The following is a 19,549-nucleotide window of genomic DNA, read 5'->3' as shown; positions in this document are numbered from 1 at the left end:
TAATATGTGATGAAAGAGTTGCCAGGGCTCATACAATTTTTTTTTACGATCATAACTGATGCAGCAAGCAGCAGTGTCAGGGCTATGAACTGACAAGCCTAGAGGGGCTGGGGCTTAGCCCTAGCAAGCGCTGGCACAAATTAAACACTGCCTAGGCAGCTTGTGGAATCCGCCCTATTGTTGTTTTTTTAAATTAGACAATCATCTATTAGGGATGGCCTGGGAATACTTGGCCCTGCCTCAGTGCAGGGGATGGACTATATGACCTCTTGAGGTCCCTCCTAGCCCTACATTTCTATAATTATGACCTTTTGCTGCTGCTAAAGTCATAATACTGGGTGTCAATTTATTATCATTGCCATGATGATCTGCTATAAAAATATTACATTTTGAAAAGCCATCCTTTAATTTTTACTGTAGTTTTAAAGTGGCAAAGGTCCAAGAATGCACAACTTGTTGGTTCTTTCAAAAGTTGTATGCAACTGACAATCCATTGTGTATCTTGACACTTGTGACTAGGTAGTTACAAGGAGTTCTGATTTCAAAGATGGGTCTGACCTGAAGAGGTAAATTGGACAAATTATTTTAATTTCCAGATAAAATCTCGATTACTGCTTCATGTTCAAATAAAAATAGTAGAATGTTCTGCAGTTATATAAAAATCTACATTTTATATAATAACGACATGGTAGTGATATGTGGTGGTGGTTTTAGAATATTGTAGTATTTTTATAGGGGCAGGATGTTATAATGCAACTCTTCGGATGTTCTTGATAAATCAATGTAGAACTGTGAAGGGCTGAAAAGCTTTGATAATTGATATTTGTTTATTCCAGTGAGCAGTGTTGTTTTCTTCAATAAAATATAAAGTAATGTTTAACGAGATGCAATTTCAACGTTTTGATTCTTGGTTTTAGGCCTGGAATAAAATAAGCTAAAAGGGTGACTGCAAATTTTGTTTTATTTTTTTAATGCGGAATCTTTTTATCTCTGTATTTGATCACAGATTGTATGATGCCCTTGTTTTCTGGATGACAGTAACAGTAAGCAAGTGCAAAAACCATTCTGTGCTATGAAATTAGGTGATTCTGAGGTCTCAGTTTTGGTGCCCAACTTCAGATACCTTAAAAGTGATGTTCAGAGGGTGGGTATTCAGCACTTTCTGAAATATCAGGCCCCTTTAAGAGGAGTCTTGAATTGGCCATACAAAAATGGAGACATCTAAAATCACTAGTCAATCAGATTATCTAAAAAATCCTAGATTACACTTGTTAGTAAAGTGTAGTTCAGCTGGTAAGATTCCACTTCGTAAGCTAAAAGACACCAGCTGGATTCAACGAGACCTTGAGCAGATACTCAGTGTTGACTCTGTAGTACCTTAACAGGGATGTTCTGGTAGTGCAGTGCTATTAGAGGTGCATGCTAGTGTGTTCATCTGAAAGCCCTTCCTCTCATTTCAGTCACTATCCAGGTAGAAATTAAAGAATTCATATCACTTTTTGATAAGATTAAAGGGTAACTTCCGCATTGGATAACACTCCGTCTCCCAATAAAACAGATTCTAGTGGTCTAGGTAGTTCATAAATCCAAAGAGTTTTAAGCCTAGAAAGTATCAGAGGGTAGCCGTGTTAGTCTGGATCTGTAAAAGCAGCAAAGAATCCTGTGGCACCTTATAGACTAACAGACGTTTTGGAGCATGAGCTTTCGTGGGTGAATTCTGAGGAAGTGGGTATTCACCCACGAAAGCTCATGCTCCAAAACGTCTGTTAGTCTATAAGGTGCCACAGGATTCTTTGCTGCTTTTACAAGCCTAGAAAGGACCATTATGATTATCTAGTCTCCTATATAGCAGGCCATACAATTTTTACAAATGAATCTCACTTCAAGCCCATAACTTTTGGTGAGTTAAAGATGTCTAATTTTGATTTAAAGACTTCAATTGATGTCCCACACTCCTAGGTAAGTTGTTCCAATGATTAATAACCTGCACTGCCTTCTTTCTAGTCTATCTAGCTTCCATCCATTAGATCTTTGTGTGCTAAATTAAAGAGCTCTCTGCTATCAGAAGTCTTCTTCCCACCTAGCTACATATGGACTATTACCAAGTTACTTAAACTTTTGGGTGTGAGCTATGGCTGAGTATAGAATGGTTTTTGCACTTGTTTTCTGTTACTAGACTACCAGTTTGAAGCAGAGAATTGCAAAGAACTATATTGCAGATGCTTAGACTGGGTGAATCTGGTACCTTGAAAAGTGCTATATAAAACCAAAGGCCAAAATTTTAAAAAATGACTAGTGATTTTAGATGTCTCCATTTTTGTGTGGCCAATTCAAGACTCCTCTTAAAGGGGCCTGATATTTCAGAAAGTGCTGAATACCCACCCTCTGAACATCACTTCTAAGGTATCTGAAGTTGGGCACCCAAAACTGAGACCTCAGAATCACCTAATTTTATAGCACAGAAAAAATAGCCCTTCTTACATGGTAACTAATGGAAATCTGTCTCTTAATATGTATAGGAGGAATAACTACATGGTAAGTGGTGGTACTGTGTTATATCCAAATAGGTGTTGCCATACTTCTGTCTTCAACACTAGACTGTTGATACTTTGGAATTTACTGCATGTAATTACTTAAGGATGTGCACAGTCCTTCCCCCACTAAAATATGCGGAGAGAAGCAAATTAAATCAAAGTCAGCAGCTTTTCTTCATGTCACTTGTATGATGCATTGCCTCCCTCTTGTCTGATGAGGCTATCAGGAATGTGGAATGGATGGAAGTGGAAGCAGTAAAAAGATGCTGGTTCTGTAGGGTTTGGAGCAGGATTTACTATGAATCTGTTAGGCAAGAAGAGACTTTCCCCTCTGTAATCTATTCAGGCTCCATATAAAATAAGGTCTGTTTCCTGCTGGGCTGCTAGCTATGCTCTATGCGATAAGTTTGATCTTAGTTACATTGGTGTTACTGAAGTGTAAATCTAGACATGTGGTTCTGTAGGGTTATATAAATTGGAGGATGAATTAATGCTGCTCTCAACAGCAGTAACTAATCCCTGATTTTGTGTGTGTGGATTTTCTCCTTGATGGACTCTGCAAATGATTTCTGTGTGATCTTGGGGAAGTAACTTAGCCTCTGTACCTGCTTCCCCATCTGTCAAAATGAATATTACTTACCCACCTTTGTAAAGTGTTTAAGATCCTTGGATGAAAGGTGTTAAACATGGTGAGAGCTGCTATAGTATTTACCAAATACAAAATTGTCCATAGTTACTATGTAAATAGAATAGTGATGTGATACCAGTGGCATATAACCATTATTGCGGATACTAAACTACACATTTTCAGTGCATTCTGTTACAGCATGGCAAAGGGCACCTTATGGATTCTTTTGTTCCAAGCTGACAAAAATCCAGTTTGGATCCTCATGATAGAGAACTTTCGGTGCAAAAGAACCTCTTCTCCTAGTGCTCTCTGAAGCATGAAAAGGGATGAGGTCCAGTGCTCTTTCAACAGCCTCAGATGTGCTCAAATACAATTGAAAACTCAAACATAAATGGAGAACTGAAACTTTGTTCACTTTCGCAAGAACAAAAGTTGTAAATTTAGACACAGGTTAGTAGACACAGGTGTAGACACAGGTTAGTTCACTGAAATCCTGTTCAAGAACATTTTATCCTTTAAAAGAAATTACTCCCGCATCACTGCCAACATCAGTGAGTGCTTGCTTTATTTGTGTATGAATCTGCTGCATCAAGAGACTTGGCCAGTTGGTGTACCTGACTTTTCTAACTAATTGCAATATTTTTCATTGACGAAAACTTAAACTTTTCTTCATTCCCATCTGTCTTTCCCCACTTTTCAGTCTATATAATAGCTAGATCTTCCCTTCATGGATGTGAAATTTTGTAATTGCCATTTGCCTGTTACGTATAGATGTGGAGAACAGAGCTGTAATTAGACATGTTAGCTCCTGGCAAGCTCCTACTTGTGTCCCACAATTTCTGCATTCCATTTAGCACAGAGGTTTTCAAACTAAGGGGGCAATTTGAAAACCCCTGTGCTAAATGAAAGGCAGAAGTCTGAGGGGGGCATGTGACTCTGAGTGCCCCTCCATATATTGCCTCTGTCCTTCTGCCCCATTTTTCCACCCCTACAGCGGCAGTGTGCCCTGGGCAGCTTGCCCTGCTCATCCCACCCTCGTTACAGCCTTGGTGAAGAAGTTCTGTTCCTTGCAGCAGTTATACACACAAAAAAGATGACTTCCGTTTGTGGAAATCAAAAGAAAACTTCTTCCATACTCATTCCTTGCTCCTTACCTTTAGTGGGGAGTGGTTCTCCCTTCTGTCATGGGGAAGATGCAGTCTTTCAGTGGGTCTTGCCTATCGTTCCTACGCAACATACATGCAGGAGTCATCTTGGGGAATGTTCTGCACACCTTACCCCATGGCAGCACTATTCTGGAGAGTGAGGTAGGTAATCCTTTCACAGCAAGGCAAACTCCCTGCCCTTCTCATTTGCAGTACTTTTTATAGTACGCTAATTGCTGCTGTGTATTTCAATTTCACCTCCGTGCCTTCAAATTTTCATTATGCACAAGGCAGCTGGGAAGCCCCAGATCAGGCGAGATTTGGGGATCATCTAGGAATAACATGCTTTCTGGGGAAATAACAGCATAAAGAAGAGTTCCTGCTAATACAAAAGCTGAGATGTTATAGATTGCCTTGGACTCGTGGTACCTCAGAAAGTGTTTGGTTTGAAGAATGGATGACAGTTAAAGAGGTTTATTTAACCGACCCAGTTAGCCTGTAGCTTATTGGAAGGAAATAAAAAATATCCCAGGTCAGAATGAACTGTTATGAAAATCACCACTTAGGTAAGTGTTTTCTAAGTAGCAGAAAACAAATGAAGAAGATAAGCTCAATGCAGCTACTGGACCCTTTTGGTTTGTCCTGTTGGAGGGAAACAAACAAAATAAAGCCCCTGACATTGCCACGATCTGTTACATTTTGGAACGTTGGGGAAAAGCCTGCTGCCTATATTCAGAAATGCAGGATTTGGCCCTTTGTGATGATTCTTTGTTTTTAAAGTAGTTAAAACTGTAGGAAAATGAGTTTAGCAGCTGTCAAAATTAGTGCAACCCTGGGGAGTAATAAAAAAATAAAAAAGTGGAAGTTGACACCTCAAAATAACATCCTTGGGATATGGGACAACACCCAATGTGTGTTTTTGCCTGACACACCAGGGTACGTGTGGTAGCACTTGAGGATGGTAATCAAGTTAAAGAGAGACAAACTGTTTAGGCTCCAAAACCATACAACCTTGAAAGGAGAGTAAATTTGTGTGGTATGGCAGGAGGTGGGAGAGAGGGGTATGTGTGTTTGTATCTGTTTGCCATTATTTAGAAAATGTGTATTTCAGTTTGGACACACAAAGGCACCTTTCACAGGTTGTATGCACCTTGACTACATTTATGGCTACAGTGCAAGTGTGTGTATTGTGTTGTGTTGTAGCCATCCTGGTCCCAGGATATTAGAGAGACCAGGTGGGTGAGGTAATATATGTAACTGGAAGATTGAATAATGAAAAAAGAATGAAGTATTCTTCTCTCATTTACTTATACGGATGTATCTCCACTCACTTCATTGAAGTTACCCCTCATTTACATTGATATATTATTCGAGAGGAGAATGGGGTTCAGAGAGCAAGATTCCCTAGTGCAAACTAGCCACATTATGCTGCAGAGGGCTGGAAAATGTCTAGACCTGACAGGCTAAGAGAACCTCCAGTGTGATGGAGCTCTGTTAGGTACATTGGCTCTGCACCAACTTTTGCATGATCTCAACCTGGCTCCAGTCAAAGGGTATGGTGGAGGTAGACAGAATGTGGCTGGTATTGCCTTAAAATATTTGTACCTATGCTAGAGCAGGAGCCAACACACAGCACAAATCTACTGTGGGAATGACGGAGTCATAACACGCTCCCCTGTCAAAGAGCTGTCCCAAGTGGCATTCTGCTGCACTAAGTAGAAGCTCTGCAGAGCAGAGAATCTGGGCCAGTGTGTCTAGGTACTTCAGGAAATCAAAAGAGAATAACAGATCTCTGTTGATTTTGTATCAATTAATGAAATGATTAAAACAATCATATGAATGTAGAATAGCTGCTTGCAGAATTTATCAGTTTTTCTCTGTTTCCCTAAGCCAAATTAAAAGCCAGGAAATAATTTCATTTTTAAAATCATTTCTTCCAAAGAAGCAGTCTTTGAGATCCAAGTCTCTCTTTCATCCTAGAGCGTCTTTACGGACATGGGGTACAGCACATGCAGTACAGTGTCATCATTCATTCCTGTCCATTGTTTGTTCCTTCATTAAACCCTGCCTGGTCATGTTCCCGTGTATGATGTCCTGCCATCAAGTCAATGATCAGCATTTAGGTCAGACTGACTTTGGTTGTGTTTGCATTATTTTATTTAGCATTGTATCATCGGCCTATCTTCTGTAGTGACCCCACCATCTTAATCTTGTTGATTAGAGCCAATCCCATACTCTGACTTCACATCATAGTCTCCTATTTTTTTTCATTTTTCTTTAAATCATTCCACTTTAAACCTGACATCTTTTGAAGTACTCTCATCTCTACTGTCTACAGCCTTCTGATGTTTGTTTCATTTAAGGTGTCTGCTTCTAGACCACAGACTAATACTAGTTTGAAAAATTTTCACTTTGGTACCAAATGTAATGTAATACACATTATGTATATTAATGTACATAAGAGTCAATTTCTTCTATGACTTTACTGATGCTATATTTCAATACTTTATCTATTGTTCCTTTTCGAGGATGCAACTACTTGGCATTTACTGTAAGTCCAAGTCAACTACACCAGGTGGCAAGGAGTATCATCACTATTTCAGACATGTCTGCCAGTTGTACAATGTCATCTGTAGTAGTATACGAGCTTAAATCTAGATAATCAAATATCCCTTCAACTTATCTAACATTCTAAATGTCCAGCTTAAGAACCTGGGGAAAAATGATGCCTCTTGTCTTAAGCCAAACTTTGACTTGAAATAGTTAGTTAATTTTCCACCAATTTTTACAGCACTGCAGCTGTCTTCCTGCTTAGCTTTTATAATTACAAGTATCTTATCTGGAATTACATATGATTTTGCAACTTTCCATAAATGCTTCTCTCCAAACGCTTTTGGGAAGTCAATGAAATCTGTGAATATCTTTAATCTCCATTCTTACTTTTTTTCCATCAGTTTTCAGAGCATGAATATCTGGTCAATGCAACTTTAGCCTGGTGTGAAGCCATACAATTCCTTGCCTACAACTTCCTCTAAAACTGGCCTTAATTAGTAGACAATTACTTTCATCATTATTTTTCCCAGTTCTGACAAATTTATATGTCTAATTATTTGTTTGGATCAGCAGGATCTCCTTTCTTCAAGACTGGTGCAACTATTGCTTATAGCGAATCATCTGGTACCTCTTCTTGTATATTTTTTCCTAATACTTCGATAACACTTGTCCTGCCAGCTTTTAGCATCTCAGTGCTTATACTGTCTATCCCTGCAGCTTTCCCACTTTTTAAGTGCTTCACTGCAGTTTCTATTTCTGCTTCCATTCAGCCTTGCAAGCTGCCCTGGCCATCTAGCATGTCTAAAATATGTGCATCTGGATGAACTGCAGGGTTCAGCATTTTGTCAAAACACTTCCATACTTCCAACACTTATTCGATATTTGTCAGTTCACCAGTAGCCTTTTTACCACTTGCATCGTTGTCATGATTGTGTTTCCGTACGACTTACTTTTTGATGCCTCCTCTAGTTGTTAAACCTCTTCTTTCCAAATCTTTTGTTTGTCCAGTCTTTATGATTTTCAGTGCTTTGCATAATGTTTTTACTACTTCATCTCCCTGACTATTTAGCTTGTTTAGGCTTCTTCTGTAATGTTCTTTAGCCAGATTTTCCTTGTTTGCTTATGTTTTCCAGTAATTTTCTTCACTATACAGTGTATCACTTGAATATTTCCCATCCACTCTGTAGTGAGATTTCTTCATCATCATAAATTGGTTGGAGGGCATTTCAGGCCATCCTCACATTGCATGCCTTCTTCAAAGAACTATTCTTATCAAGTTCAGATTTGGCTTCAGTTGCATCCATCTTTTTCTTGGACTTTAATAGTAATCTTTCCAATTAGTAGTTCATAATTACTGCCACATTCAGCACTTCTGTAAACTCAAACATCTAACAGTGGCAGGCCAGCATTTTACTGATGATGATATGGTTAATCTGATTTTTTTTGTTTGACCATGTGGCGAGTTCCATGTAATCTTGTGCATGTCTTTGTGAGGAAACCAAATACCCCCAATAATCGGTTGTCAATCTCACAGAAAAATCTACCATCCATATCCCATTATAATTTGGCATCCTGATGCTGTGTAGTCCAACATCTATTCATTTGCTGACCATGTTTGTTACCAACCTTTGCATCCATATCATGATCAGGAATTTTGTCTACAATGCTATCCAGCTGTGGATAAAATCCATCTTTCTCTTCCTTTTCTCCTGCTTTGTCTTCTATGCACCTGTTTATACATAACAGCAGATGACAATTATGCATAGTTTATTGTAGACAATAGTAACTCTTGCTATGTCAGTCTGTTCAGAAACTGGTTTCCAGCTGTTTGTTGAAGTAACCTGTTATCTTGGTCACTGCTACAGCAGCCCCAGTTCTATGCTTTGCTTGTCCACTTGAATGTCTGGAGTAGAGGAAAGTGTAATTTCAAACTGTCAACTCTCCTGTACCCAGCCAATGTGTCTTCTGTGTGGCAGGAATAGAAAGTTGTAACTTCCTTAACTCCTTCTTACAAGCTCAGTCTGTCCTGGAGCAAATAGAATTCCAACATTCCAGTTCACAATATGTGTAGCTGTTATCCAAAATCTATGACCACTGCCATTTGTTAGGGCTGGGTCAAAATCCATATAAATCAATTTCGCATACTGTATTGTTTGTATAACAAGTGAGTTTTGGATGAGACCCAAGTACCAATCTTGAAATATGGATATATATTCAAGGCTTTAATACTTTGTTTTCAAACTGATTCTTCCAGAAGCCTCAAAATAGATCTAATGCATGGAATTAATACTCTGTAAGGAACGTACATTTGTGGCCTAAACAGGATGATAATAAGGGCCCCTTTGATTATTTTGAGGCTGGAGATTTAAACTGATATTTGCCTTGGGTTTTCTGGTTGTCCTCTGGTTTGTAGTTGGTTGGTTCTGTCATTGCCTTGCTTTCCGCATTGGTATTGACTATTTAACTTAATTTAATCCTCTCATTAAATACTGCACAATTAGTCCAAAAGCTTGTTTTTATGAAATGTGTGTTTGTAAGACTAAACTGTGTGCTACTGCCTAGGATTTTCTGAAATTTGCACCAGCTTCTCAAATAAAGTATTTAATCTTTGATTGTATCCCTCTCCCTCACCCTCTTCTCTTTTAACTTGCAAGTTATTTGAGGTAGAGGACATATCTTCTGTATGTTTCTGTAAGACCTGATACAGTGGGGCCCTGATCTGATGGGAGTTATCTCTTGGTGGTATGTCAGTGTGTGTGCACATGTGAGCATATGCACCAGTGTGAACTTAGTTATGTAACGTCTTTCAGTGGCTCAGTTTTTATCATCTGTGAGTTAAAAACACAACCTACCTCTTCAGGAAGTTGTGAAGCTTAATTCATGCTAATGAAACATTGTCAAGAATTACGGATGAAAGGCATTGCAACTTATATTCTATCAATCAAAGCATTTATATTTATATAAAAGCATTTCGGAATGATCTTTGAGTTTTCCAGAAACTACAATAAGTGTTCCAAATAGGAAATGTGCCCAATTCTTTGTGGGCTTTTCTGTTCAATTTTCTTTAATGTAAAGTACTGAGGGAGATTCTACTTAATCTTATTCCCCCCCCTCACCACCTTATTTCAGACTCCATCCTGACCAAAACCCTGTCCAGAATCACCAGGATGTCCTGATTCTGAGAGCTACATTAGGGTTCCAACAATATAGCTTTTGGTTCCTGCAGGTCCTGTGCTTTAATTGATTTGTTTCCTTCTCTGCTGATGTAATGAGAATGTTGGAAGACTTCAGCTTCATATTTAATTACAAATATTATAGGGCCACAGCAGTTAGCTAGGGAAATCTTGTAAATGGGCTCATTTGCCAAAGTGTGTGTTTCTGGTGTACAACACACCACAGCTCTGGCTTTCTTTTAAATTGTTTGTTTTTAGCGTCACAGTTTAGCAGTAGGCAGCTCTGCACAGCTAACCAGAGGAAGGATGGTCCTTTGGTAACTGTGGACTGGGACTGAAGAGAGGTTTTCAGTGCCTGGTTCTACCACATGCTTTGTGACCTTGGGCAAGTCACTTTGAGCCTCACACTAGTGAGGAGTTACAATGACAAGAAGTCACTTTGAGGTCAACTGTTCTGAAATGGGGAAGAATTATTATTTACATTTTACAGATGGGGCCTGAGATACAGAGAGACTGAAGGCTACACTTTGAATCCCTTGCTCACACTGGTGAGTGTGTGCTCACATGAGTTGTCACACTAAGTTCAAAATGCTTGCCATCAACAATAGTACTCCTCTATAGCCCAGGAAGCTCTGAAACGAATTCTTCCTTTCTGAGGCACAGTGCCTCTGGATTCTCCAGGGGACACGGGCCAATGCCTGTAAGCCACAATTGAACACTTTGTGTGTCAATACTTAATTTTCACAAGTAAGCAAGCACAAGTAACATTCAGTATAGTCTTCTCTCTCCCCGAAACGCTACCTACTGGAGAATTAATTTATTAAGCAAAGGGAGAGACTACAGCAGTCTGCCACCTTGAGAAATGTCAAATAATTGCTTCCAAAATGTTTAACTAATTAACTTAGATTCTTATAAGCTTCTCCTACAACATTGCTCTCACTCACTTCTCCCACAGCATTCCTCTCACTGTCAAAGCAGGGAAAAACGCAGTATCTTCACTGGTTTCCGATTTTCTTTCTTTTTTTAAATTTGAGGCAATTGGCATGGCAAATATTTTTAAAACGACAAACACTCTTTCTGAGATCTTTCAGCATATGTGAGTAGATCCAGTTATGTCAATTTGTAGCAAAGCTATCCATCTTCTTCCCATAAATGCTTCAATGACAACAGATCAGCATAATTAATCTTGTTAAAATTAGCTTATAGCCAGTTATGAAAAATCTGTTTGTTACAGCATCAATCAGCTATAAAATTATTTATTGTATGATAAGAAATTTTAAAGAGAGATGGAGTTTCTCAGGTGACATATCTGTGTAATTGCAGAGTTGTTTACATGTTTTTTTTTTAAATAAGTGTCTCGAGTATTGATGAAAGGAGCTAAGTAGAAAGCCTCCTAGGTATAACAGAGGCAGTGTGGACTGCTTCACTGCATTTAAGTGCCTCAACCCTGATTGCATTAGCAATATCTCCCATAATGTAGTCTCTATCACCATTCATCCCTAAACCTCTGTTGAGACTTCCAGTTGTTATGCCAATTGTGTTGATGGGTTTTGTCAGGGTAGACAACAATCCAAAAGGAACTGAACTATTATTGCCACTAATTTCACATAGGCCATTGCCCAGCCATGGGATGCTGACTTAGTCATACACACATAGGTCTGATTCAAAACGTGTTTCATATCTAATCACTGTTTAGAATTAAATCGTTCATAAATTCAGATTTTCGCTGTGTTGAATAGCTAAAGAAATAGCCGTGTGTGAGTGAGAGAAAGCATAAACAATCTCCTCCTTCCCAGTGCTGAGGAGAAGGAAAAAAACAGATTCCCCATTTCCCCCTCGCCACGAGCTTGGAATAGAGAAAGTAAACAGCACCTTCAACACTGTGTGTGGAAATTTCAGTCTCCCAAAAGTAAATGGTAGGTGGAGAAACCGTGCAGGGCAGGGGCTGAGGGAGGTGAGAGAGAGCATGCAGCCCAAACGGTCAGGAGAATATTTACATCTTCTGCAGATTGAAGACAATTCCATTATAGCTTATTCTGGAAGAAAGGTGTGTGACAATGTAAGCTGCACAGTTGGTATGGAGTGTCAAAGAAATGAGCTTAGTTCAGTCTTCATCTGATAAAAGATTGCAGTGGTTCAATAATACAATAATTTTGTGTAGGAAAAGTCCTGAGGTTACTGGAATATGGACTGCTCAGTCTTGACGAGATCTGTTGCCTCGAGATCGTGGGAATGAATTTAAGGGAAGAATGATGTATATAAGATGTTATGGTTGTCAGAAACATGGTGTGCTTATAAGAATCTTTTTCTTCACAGCCACACTTTATTACTTTTTTTTCCTGTCAGAGGTGTTATGACAATATGTCTGATCATTTGCTTTCTCCCGGTTGTTTTTCTCACATAAGTGCTACATCAAATTGGGAAAGAGGCGAGTAGAAAAACACTAGCAAAGTTATAATATTATTGGTGTAGTTTAAACTGTATCATCAGGACTTCTCTGAGCAACAGACTTTAGTATTGTATATGTCAGGCTAGTCTGGGATTGGTTTTGAGATTGTGCAATAGTTAATTCAGTGTCTGTTGGTTTAATGATGATCCTGTTATGTACTGGTTAACTGGGGTACCACGTGCCGCTGTGGGTTAGGAAACAGACAATGGACTGTCTTTTAAAACATTGTTTTAGCTAATATTTATCTTGTACATGTGTCTAAATTTGGAAACAGCTGTGCTGAGAATTATGCTGACATCTTAGTTGGTTAAATCAAGGTCCTGATAGCTCAAGCTTCTCACTAACCTCAAGTGCTGTGGTGGTACATAGGCAACAAGGCAGTCACTGAGGACCCAAAACACGTAGGACTTCATAGCACATCAACATCTTTCATTGCACCCAGAAACAAACAGCAAGTTGCTGCAACTATTGGAGAAAAAGTAATGTGATCCCTGTGGTCAATATACTTTTGATTCCTTGACTCCGTAGGATTAAGAAAATCTATCAACCTAAGAATGGGTGAAACTGCTTGTTGCATTAGTTCATGTTCTTGTCCCACTAATGGACAAAACTGAAAGGGTGAAATCCTGGCTCCACTGAAATCAATGGTAATTTCAATTGACTTCAATAGAAGCATGATTTCATGCTAAGTGTCTGTCTGTTCTGAGTGTTTTAGATTTGTTCTTAATACTGTAAACGGTTAGATTTGTTGACTGACTTCAGTCTCTGACAAAGGTGCATGGAGTACTCATTTTCTTGTTAAAAGCCAAAAGATAGTTATAAAAAATTGGTTTTGCGTCATAAAGGTTCTCTCCTGCAAGATACCACAGGATCTATATTGTATCAGGTTGAACAAGAGAGGAAACTTCTGAGAGGTTTGGGAGGAGACATGCACTATAATGATTTCACAGTGTGCCACTAACTCCTAGCACACTCTTTACCATGTCTGACCCAGCTGGAGCAGAATTGTCCATTGTCCTGGATGTGTGGAAGGAAGACAAGTGACGTGGTTTAATTAGGCCACAACTTTATTTACAAACTCAGTTGGGAATTACCCAGTAATAAATTATTCAGTGGAGGTCATGATTCCTTCCTTAATCACTTCTGTTCAGTGGAGGGCTGCCATCAGACCACCATACCTCCACAACTGGTCCCACCTTGTTACTGGGTTCCACCGCCTTCCCCTCCTATAAGGGTTAAGGGGCTGAGGAAAGGGTGATTCTTCACTGTACCAAACATTTGGAACCCCAAACCATTCCCCAGTGTCTCTGGAGGTGGAAGTGGATTTTGGAGAAGGCATCCATCCCCTAGTTTATCAGGGAACTGATCTACACCCATGGAACGAATATCTGAACACCTGCCCCCTGGAGGGACCAGCAATTAACTTGGCTGCCTTCCCCCATCTCTAAATAGTGATCCATTCCCTCCTTAACACTGGCCAACAATATGTATATGCTCCCCAGGTGGAGAGGTATACCCTCATCATCCCTGAATAATTCAGCTATCCTGTTCAATATGTTTGGTGGGTAAGTATTGATACTCCCTGTTCTAGATAATTCACATATCTTTTGGCCTTGTAGCTCACCACTATACATGTGGCTACAAATTTTGATATATCCCTGGGAAAAGATCCTGGACCTGCCCTAAATATCTGTGCCCTGGCTGTCAAAGATTGTGAGAGGGGCATCAGCTTGCCCCAGAGCATGCCCCTTTTATTATGCCAACTCAGATTTCCCTAGCCACAGAGACCCAGTGTGACCCCAGAAGAGAACTGCCTGCCTGCGGGCCAAATGCCCAGAGATGCAAACATCATGACTCATTCCCTCTCTTCCCCTAACACACCCCTGCTTGTCCATTTTCCAAAAGAACTTGGACTTGGATGGGAGCTAGCTGGCTGCAACTTTATCCAGACAAAACAGAGTTGGAATGGGCGATACAGCTGGAGGAGTTGTTGAGACATATGTTGGCACTCCTCACTAAGGGAAGGTAACCACTATTTGTAAAACAGATGCACAGCTTTGTAGTGTTGTCAAATTCCATGCTGCCTGTGGATACAGGTAGCAGTTGTAGTGAGGATGTCTTTTTTTTCCAATTGCATTTGGTGAGAAGAGGGCAATCTTTTCCCTGTGAAGTGGATCTTGCCACAATTATCTCTGCCTTTGTCACTTCAAGATTAACTAGCCATTCAGAAGTTGAAGCTCATGCAGAATGCTGCAGCATGAGTATTAAATTAGGTACTAAGTTGGGAGCATGATAAGCCTTAATTCTTCAACTGTCCATAAAAATAACCCACCAAAGAGCAATAAAAAGCCCAGGCAATAGTGCAGCACATAACCACCTTATTCATTGTGCCAATGTCAGTTGCTATTTGTGTATGTTATATGGAGCAGATTTTTAAACGGTGAGGGTACTTAACCGTTGCGACAACTTATCTAGGGATGTGGTGGATTCTCCAGAAGTAGAATTCTTCAGATCAGGACTGAATGTCTTTTAGAAAGAAATGTTATAGCCCAAATAGAAGTTACGGGGTTGGTAAAGAAATTACTGGATGTGATATTTTTGACCTGTGTTCTGCAAGAGATCAGATTCGATGATCATGATGGTTCCTTCTGACTTTAGAAGTCTGTGAATTAGATTCTTTTGTTGTTGTTTAAAGCCATTGTCATTTGCAAACACACAGTTTTGGTTTTATCTAAATTTTAGTTTAACTTTTTTAAAAAAGTTTTGTATGAGTTACCATTCCAGAATAGCACAAGTTTGAATTGCATTGGGTATTCTTATTTCAATCTGTATTCCACCACAAAGGAAAAGTTATATAAAGCTCTGTAAAATAAAGTGATCAAGACATCGAGTAATGATTATTTTGTAGAACATTTAAAAAAAATTATACTGCTTTCAAGGCTGAGGAAATGAAATTTCATTCATGTCTAGCATATAGTATGCACATCCCATACAGTTCAAAGTCTTGTTTTAACACTTCAACACTGGGAATCGGGATTTCCCGACACAGTGTGGTCACGAAAACTGAATTAGCAGTGACGCAGAGCTCCTGACCTGCTTGGCGCCAAGGGGCTACATTTAGCCAATTTCCTGCAAGGAGCTAGGTCAAGGAAAGTTTCTCATTGATGCCTAGTTTAATTTATATGACCACATTGCTTTTTTTTCCCTTTTACTTTATGGGAGTGACTTAAAAAAATACTTTTAACGCTTACTTGAATACCGTTCACTGGCCTAAAGTGAGATTAATCCTATTGCCTTTGTGTGTGCCCTGTTTGCCTGTAAAGTCAGACTTTTGTTATTTCAGCAGCCTTCAAACATGTAATAAATAAATTTTCCACTGGGTTGGCACTTCCTCTTTACTTCCTGATGCAGGGGTTGATTGTTCTTTGCAACTCTCTTGGGATTTTATGAGCTTTTTCAGAATGACTGAATTGACCAGAGATTCAACCAGCATACTTTTCAGACTATGTTCACACAGAAAATCCAATAGAGGCAATTTATAGAACAATAGTAACTGCTGCATATTGTCTGAGATCAAATGCATTCTCGGGTATAACAGGCAATGCAAATAATGATGGAATGTACTTTAAAGGTTGTTGGGAATGGGATCTTAGAGTCAGTTGCAGAAAGAGCCACCTATCTCAAGGTTTATATGAGAATATGCATAAAATAAGAACTTGCCCCATATTTTAATTCTGTGATAATTTTTTAATATGGTCCCACAAGTAAGACATTCATATCACTGGCAATTTGAAAGAATAGCTGACACTTTGAAGACTTCACTAAGCTGGGAATATGCTACTATATATTGATCCTAACTAGTATCAGGATATAAATACTTATTAGTCACAATATAAACTAACAAAATAGTGTAACTGAATAATTGAATAAAGAAAAATGCAATGCTAAGGATGAACAGTTAAAGCACAAAGTAAAGAAATGCAGAAGTTTATTTGGCCACATTGCACATCTTACGCTGTATATTAAAATTACTAAATATTTTTTCATTAAACAGAAAAATAGAATAAAAATAGTGCCTACAGCCACCACAGTGGAGTTGACATTGTTTATCTAAGATCTCTTCCTCCAACCCAACCCTCCCTCACAGAGTGTATCTGTGCTGCAGTCTGGGTGTATGATTGCAGCAGATGCAGGCATACCTGAGCTAGCTTAGCTTTACGGGCTCTACAAGCCCGCCCAGAACCTTGGGTACGTGGGTGGCTCTTCCACCCTCAAGTCCAGGCTGCCATGGCTTCACCTGTAGTGGTGTATACACTAGCTAGATTAAAGCTAGCTCAGACATGCTTCTCATGCTGCAGTCACACCTCCACTTCCCATGTAGACGTACCCTCAACAACTTGCTTCTTCAGCAACTCTTCTCTGCCCTAGCAGGTTTTCTTTAGCCCAGCACATGGATGGACTTCCGGAGCTTCAAATTCAGGATGTGATGTTCATCTGGTTCTATGAGGGCACAGGCCCATACCAGAGTCAGTTGTAGGATCAGGGCCTCAGTTTCTTTTGTTATCAAACTTTGTAAGCTTCTTGGACAAACATGAGTGCATTTCACTAGCTGAACATCCATGTTTATGTCCACAAGAGAGGAAAATCTCTATTGCTCATGGTCAGTATGGAGTTTAATGACCATGTTTTACCTTTTAAAATCAAGTTGTTTTCAAACCAAGTAGAGGGCGTCAGCGATGATTATATCTGTGCCAATTTCAGAATCTGATTTGAGCTGGGCTTATGCAAAACAGGGCTGAAAATAGTGTGTGTGTGTGTGTATGTTGTTTTTTTTTAAGCAAAGGACTTGTCTTAAACTTTCTACCAACCCACCAAACATGGAAAAATTCAGAACAATATTTCAAGTTACAAGGAGATGAAAACCAATTTATAATGAAAACTGGTTTGCAACTTTAGCTAGAGTGGTCACTATTCTAATCTCAGCATAGCTTTGTTTACACACTTGCCATTGAATATTAAAGAAGCTGCCAAAATAAATGGAGAACATTATTATTTATCCAAGGATGAATTCCCTAAAATGAACATTAACTTCCACTCTTGAGCCTCTGCTAGCTTGTGACCAAGCTCCAATCCCAAACTGGAATTGCTGTGTGACACTGTTCGGCTGCATTTAATGACTACTAATATGCCAAGAGCCCTTTCTCCCTTCACCTGTGGAGTTCTCCAAATTAGGTTATAATGATCACCGCTGTTTTAAATGTCTATGAACTTTTCCGAACACATTTTATTTCATATATACCATATGATAATTAAGGATGAGTTAAAGTCAAATTCAGACCTGATATAAGCGCATGCACCTATAGTGAAGTCAGTCAAATTACAATCAATCTGAATCTTCTCACCTCCTTTCTACTTTACCTGAACCACATTTTAAATACTTCAAGTAGTTTGAATAAGAACTCCACCATCCCAGTCTCCCGCCTTAATTTCTGTCACAGGGAACAAAGTTAATGAAGGAGGCCCACAATCTTCCAGTGGGTTTTTTATTGATTCTTGGATATTGTTTGAGACCAGCACCTCTTGCAGCTTTTCTGTAAGAAATGCTTTGGGCTTTTCTGTTTTGCGGTCAGTAAAATGAGTTCCAGTAAAGCCTAGCAGAGAGAGGCTACTGCAGGTACTGGGCTCCACTGTAACTGGAACAGGAACACAGAGAGAACATTGCACAATCACTTTGCCTCAAAGACACCCAGCTTCTAGGAATGAGAGTGGAGGGTGGGGAGGGGGGAGAGAATCAAGCTAACTGGCCTCTTGCCAGAGAAAAGCTGCACTTAAAGTATCTCAGTCCTTATTTCCACATGCTCCCTTTAAGTGTGGGGAAAGGGCCTGCCCCCCAGATCTTTAAAGGTTTAAAGTGCCCTAGGAAGGGTTAGTTTTGGAGAGCGAGACAATAGTGGCCTATGGGCAAGGAGCAGGGTCACCTATTTGACCTTTAGGGCAGTGTTTGGTGCCTGTGGCTGCTTAAAGCTGAAATTTTGTTTCTCAGAGGGGGTGGTTCCACATCAATTAAAAAAGAAAAATATATAAATCCACAGACAGTTCACCCCCCCGGGGAGAGGGAGAGAGAAAGAAGGAAAGAATTAAGTGTGATAGATTCTGTAACTTAATGCACTACTGAATGGTGCTCAGACCCTGTGCTGATGGGCAGCAGAACAAAATGCCTGTGGCTTCTCAGCTCAACAGGTTACAAAGAACTTCTGCATGCTCTGCAGCCACTGAATCTGGACCTTCGTTTTGAAGGGTCTTTCTAGAGTGGTCACCCTTACGATGCTGCCAACTTGACTAGTACAGACACCACTTTCTGTCAGTGGCCATCAAATATAAGTATCTTAGAATTAAAAAAAAAGCTCATTATCACAGTGTTACTAACTAGAAACTGTGCAATAGTAATGCCATGACAGTGTTTAGCTTTGGGTACATAACGTCTTGTAAAGTAAATCACAAAAACCCCAGAATGAAATTTATAGCTGCCTAAAGCCAACACAATTATAAGACATGCCAGAAAATTGTCTTGGTTAAGATGAAGAACCTTGGGGGGAAACGGCATGCTGGCTGCTTAGTGTAATGGATTTTACAACCATATGAAGTGCTGAAAGCATCACATAAAATGCATATGCTATTAAACTATTGACCATACTTGTCTTTTGATACGAAGACAAAAATGTTCTTCAAAAAAAATTGTAATTCTCCTACATTTCTGGTGTTTTTATCGGCACATGCATTTTTTTTGTAGCATCCTACTATCTAAGGAAGTCCTATCAAATCAAAATGTACTAAAGGTTCCATCTTACACAATTTGTCACAGGATGAAAAGACCTTTGCCAAAACTTGGCAAACTCAGGTGCCCCAAATTAGGTATCTGAATCCATATTTAGGTGCTTAATGGTAAACATGGATTTATGTGCTTAACTTAACACACCCAATTTCAAACTATTGGCTCTTATATGGGGTATTTTAACTTGGAAAGGAGGGAAGACATTACTGGGATCATATAAACAGTTCTCTGAGCT

This window comes from Gopherus evgoodei, chromosome 5 (assembly GCF_007399415.2).
Source record: "Gopherus evgoodei ecotype Sinaloan lineage chromosome 5, rGopEvg1_v1.p, whole genome shotgun sequence".
In the NCBI taxonomy this organism is placed as follows: domain Eukaryota; kingdom Metazoa; phylum Chordata; order Testudines; family Testudinidae; genus Gopherus; species Gopherus evgoodei.
Note: the sequence above shows the minus strand (reverse complement) of the source record.